The sequence below is a fragment of the Pseudorasbora parva genome, chromosome 3, assembly GCF_024679245.1.
Source record: "Pseudorasbora parva isolate DD20220531a chromosome 3, ASM2467924v1, whole genome shotgun sequence".
In the NCBI taxonomy this organism is placed as follows: domain Eukaryota; kingdom Metazoa; phylum Chordata; class Actinopteri; order Cypriniformes; family Gobionidae; genus Pseudorasbora; species Pseudorasbora parva.
In genome coordinates, this window is record NC_090174.1 from 53,003,031 (window position 1) to 53,008,517 (window position 5,487).

Genomic DNA, 5,487 nt, shown 5'->3' on the forward strand with positions numbered 1-5,487 from the left:
TAAACACCAGATCGGTTTAGATAACGTCTCATGTAAACAGATCACTAAATCTTTCAATCGGTACACACACAAATGATTACTGTCCTTCACTGATTTGGAGGAACAGTCGCGTGCAGTCCTACATCACCGGACTAATTTGCCTAATCTTCTCGGAACTTTATCGCGGTCGAAACGCAGACAGCTGCAGGTCTGGGGGGGAGAAAAGTTCCTGTAAAAAAGTTCCTGGTACAAATAGTTCCGGGTAATTTTGGTGGAAACGGGGCTTTAGTGTTCAATATGTTTCATAAAATGTTTATATAAAGTAATTTTGTTGTTGTTTTTTTTACTTCAACAATAATCTACCAAACTTAAAGGGATAGTTCACTCAAAAAGGAACATTTGATGTTTATCTGCTTACCCCCAGGGCATCCAAGATATAGGTGTGTTTGTTTCTCAAGTAGAACACAATGAAGATTTTTAACTTCAACCGTTGCTCGCATAATGCCTGTCAATGGGGTCTAATTAGAAGAAACACATACATGGGGAACTATCCCTTTAAGTCTGTGTGTCCAAGCTTCACAGTAGTATGACTGTTGACATTTTGTCCTCTGGACCTCCGTGTAACTTATTTTATTTTAGGGTTAAAATTATAAAACATTTAAATTATCCTGTCATTACCCACCCTCATGTTATTCAATATGTCGGGAGAGAGGGGGGGGGGGGGTATACCTCTATATTCGATATAGATATATGAAATCAAACGGTCATGCATCGATATCGTTTTGATGGTTTTATAGTAATGAAAAAAATAGTTCAGTTAGGCTAGCCTACAGACGCTACAATTAAAAACTGAACTGAGCTCAAACAGCAGGAATTAGATTTCATGAATCACGAATGAGAAGCTGACGGTGGAAGTTCAAAGCTAAATGTATAAGCACCCCTTTAAGCGAGCTTTTCATTGTACTGTTATGTTTTTCATTACGAATATTATTGATATTGATATTAAACACACCATTTTAGCAATTTGCTCCCAAATTGGTAGGCCTACTCATTCTAAAGTGAAAGTAACCGTGCAGGAATTCATAAGGGTGCGCATTATGAATGCAGCCTCCATTCTAACGCAATGATATGACAATGCAAAAACCATGCAAAAATTATATACGATCCACTAAATCCTGGCCAAATCACAGAGATGCCGATTCGCACGGGACTAGCTATTATCACAGGACCGCAATGTTCAGCATAATATATTATAGGTAATTTGTGGGGGAATTTTTACTTTACAAATTACAGACATGGGCGATTCGCATATGGGATTAAGATCAAAGACGCAATTATTACAAATCACCAGAGGTCCCTAGATAATACTAGTCCCGTACGAATATAGGTCTAAAGGCAACTGTCTGGTTACCAACGTTCTTCAAAATACCTTCTTTTGTGTTCATCAGAAGAAAAAAACTCTTGGAGGTTTGGAACAACACGAGGGTAAGTTAATGTCCGAATTTTCATTTTTCGGTGAACTTATGGCAAGCCGTTTTAGCATTAAATACACCTTCGCATACTAGTCATAAATCAGTTTTGACTAGTCATAATTCCAGTTCCAGATATCTACAATGTGATTGTGACTAGTCATAATATGGATTGAAGATATCTACAATGTTAATTCGACTAGTCATAATATACATTCAAGATATCTATAATGCTATTTTGACTAGTCACATTCTTCCATTGACTTCCATTGGAAAATATTTCCAGATATCTTCAAATGAGTTTTGACTAGTAGAAATTGTAATTAAAGATATCTTTAATTGATTTAATACTAGGCATAATTCTAATTAGAGATATCTCAAATTACAATTGCACTAGTGAAAATTATAATTAGAGATATCTCTAACTGGTTTTTGACTAGTCATTATCACATTTAAGATATCTTTAATTCATCAAATTTAAAGATATCTAAAATACATTTGTAGATATCTGCAAATAATTTATTACTAGTCAAATTATAATTGAAGATATCTTGAATTGGATTTTTGTCTAGGCAAAACTTAATACGAGATATCTTGAATTGAGATACCCCTCGCTGCAGACTGTAGCGCGCTGACGTCACGAATATACGTCACGTATATTACGTATCGCATATCTTTAAAACGCATGCGCCATAACGTGGTGACAGCGCATGCGTGTACTATTTGCGTTATGCGGTGATGTCACGTGTTTTGATTTCTTGTTTGACGTCCCACGTCTTTAAAATGCATGAGAAAACTTGACATAATAGGTTGATAAAATGTTAAAAACGCTAAAGTAATAATAAAAAAACAGCAAAACGGAGTACACATATCCTTGGTTTTGACCATGCCATCTGATATAATTATAAGGAATTACAAAGTATACTCTGTAATGGCTGTGTATTTTATTTAAACTAAGTGTAGTTTAGATTACAACTCTTTATTGTCCACGCCGGTGGAAATTCATCTTTAGCCTCACAAAAATTATTAATTTGAATTCCCAATTCAATACAGCAAACACACAAAGAAACTTGCAAGAATTACATGCCCCATGCATTACAAACGTATAAACTAATTACGCTAAGACCATAAATAAAATAATATCACTAAATAAATAAATAACCACCCTTAATATTATTATGTACATAGATCATTAATTGTATAAAATAATGGCAGATGGTATAAATGTATTATTTTCACATTAAGTTGTAGCCTACATCTTCTTCTGCTGTTCTTCTTTATTTTTGTGTATTATATTTTTTTGGACAGTTTCTCTGACAATACGGCATGTAAAACATTTATGCCAATAAAGTAGTTTGATGTTAAACTGACTACATACAGTACATTTTCAGTGTCTATGTCTATATCCCAAATTATAACTCATAAGAGTGACAACTTTCTTTTATTTCAAAGCAAAGCAGACATCGCTTTTATCATTATAATTACAGAATTATGTACACATACAGATTATCATACACACATATACAAAGTACAAACATTATCATTTTTTATATCGCATACACACAAAACAATCCATTCAAATCTACTCAGCCTGAAATTTCCCTCCATCATTAAAAAAAAACATTCAACCCGAGCAATAGCCCCATCCTCGTTATCTGGATGAAATCACCTCAGGACTCGCCATCCGCCGTCAGGAGCAGACCCGGGTGGGCAGTCCTTGGAGAGTGCAGTGCAAGCACAGTGTCAATGAGCAGGGCACCCCAAACTCTTGTTTGTGTTCTGTGGAAAATGCACACCAGTTCTAGACACCTAATTTAGATAAAATATAGCACAAACAAAGTTGAATAATTTTGAAGAAAGGCATTAACATGGTACAGGATTATACCAGGACAATATTTTAAAATGCATTATTGGAAGAAGTTAGATAAAGATATGCTTGAGTGTTATTGGCTTTGTCTGTAAAGTACCTAAGAGACTTATTTCATTAAGAATAAAAACAAGATAAAAAAAATCTCAAGACAAACTTTAGATTGAGAAAGCCTAGCCTGAAATTTTGAAATAGTTTCAATAGCTATGAAGTTTGAAGATTCATTAGTTCAAAGTAGTTTATAAACTGAGTTTACAGTCTATCAGAAACAAAAACATGATAAATAGATAGACACAGACAGACATAACAGACAAACAATATATATATATATATATATATATATATATATATATATATATATATATATATATATATATATATATATATATATATATAGACAGACATTACAGACTGACACATTACAGACTGGCATGACATGCAGACAGACACATTACAGACTGGCATGACATGCAGACAGACACATTACAGACTGGCATGACATGCAGACAGACAGACATTACAGATAGACACATTACAGACTGGCATGACATGCAGACAGACAGACACATTACAGACTGGCATGACATGCAGACAGACAGACACATTACAGACTGGCATGACATGCAGGCAGACAGACACATTACAGACTGGCATGACATGCAGACAGACATACACATTACAGACTGGCATGACATGCAGACAGACATACATTACAGACAGACACATTACAGACTGGCATGACATACAGACAGACACATTACAGACAGACATGCAGACAAACAGACAGACACATTACAGACTGGCATGACATGCAGACAGACAGACACATTACAGACTGGCATGACATGCAGGCAGACAGACACATTACAGACTGGCATGACATGCAGACAGACACATTACAGACAGACATGCAGACAAACAGACAGACACATTACAGATTGGCATGACATGCAGACAGACAGACAGATATTTGATTTGTTTTCAACATAAATTCCCATAATTTTATTAATTCTTTTGAGACTCCAATTTACATTTGCATTCCATGTAAATGCATCTCTGTTTAAAGATGTTTAAATATCTATTTGGAAAAACAAGACAAAAATTAGGATTTTTATTTTATTTTATTTTTGCAATGCATGCAACAATCAATTACATGACTTCCTTAATTTAAGTCTTTCTGCTCTATTTTAAGACATCTTCAAAGCATTAATTTGTTTAGAGGCACACATGTTAAACATTAATAAATTAAACATTTATGACGCTCTATATAGCATCCCTAACAATTAAAAGCTGTTAACACAAACACACAATTGTTAAAAACAACATAAATACACTGCTTATTGACTTACTGCCATGGAATCCATACCTTTCGAGCGAACGCTAACATCATCCTCAGGTGATTGAAGTTGAAAATGAATGTACGCGCATGCGCGAATACACAAAAGTGACATCATCGGCGCGCATGCGTATTAAATACCGACGAAACGTCACTTTGCGCATGCGCGCTAACACATTCGTGACGCAATATTCGTGACGTCACCGCGCTACAGTCTGCAGCGAGGAGTATTTGCTTGAATTGGAATTCTTCCTAGTCAAAACTCATTTAAAGATATCTGCAATTTAATTATAGATATCTCTGTCTGATTTTTGACTAGACAGATCTTTCTTTGGAGATATCTGCAATTAGCTTTGTGACTAGGAAGAATATAAATGTAGATATCTGGAATTAACATTTTGACTAGTCAAAACTCCTTTATAGATATCTTAAACATGCATGCAAATATGCCTTAGCTAAGCCACACCTTAAACATTTTATTAACCAATCCTACCGCGGAAACCGTTGTCATCTGCCATTTTGTTTAAGAATTATATAATAAAAGTCCTGCGCCTTTGGTCATTTTAAGCTCATTTATATAGAAGGAAATCAAACGTATGAAAATAAAAATGTACCTGGGACATGTGTAAACGTGACATATAATATGCTGAGAAGATCAAGAAGGTTGTTGTCTAATTCTAGGCTATATATTAAAGTAATAAACAATGTTGAGATGTGCATGCTGTGGATTCAATTGTGTTAGTTTTCATTCCCAAACGAACACATTTAAAGCTAAGCATTTGGCCTTATTTCTGGAGCAACATTACATATGTTATAATTTTAAAATAACTTTTCAA

General features: G+C 34.6%; 1 long non-coding RNA gene across 1 annotated transcript; it reads right to left on the reverse strand.

The window, feature by feature from the left end:
• Nucleotides 1–2,875: 2,875 nt before the first annotated feature.
• On the reverse strand, nt 2,876–4,885 carry LOC137072044 (uncharacterized). Its single transcript, XR_010904600.1, has 2 exons — nt 4,665–4,885; nt 2,876–3,257 (listed from the first exon to the last, which is right to left on the reverse strand). It is a non-coding gene; the product is annotated as an uncharacterized lncRNA (long non-coding RNA).
• Between the last annotated feature and the right edge of the window lie 602 nt (nt 4,886–5,487).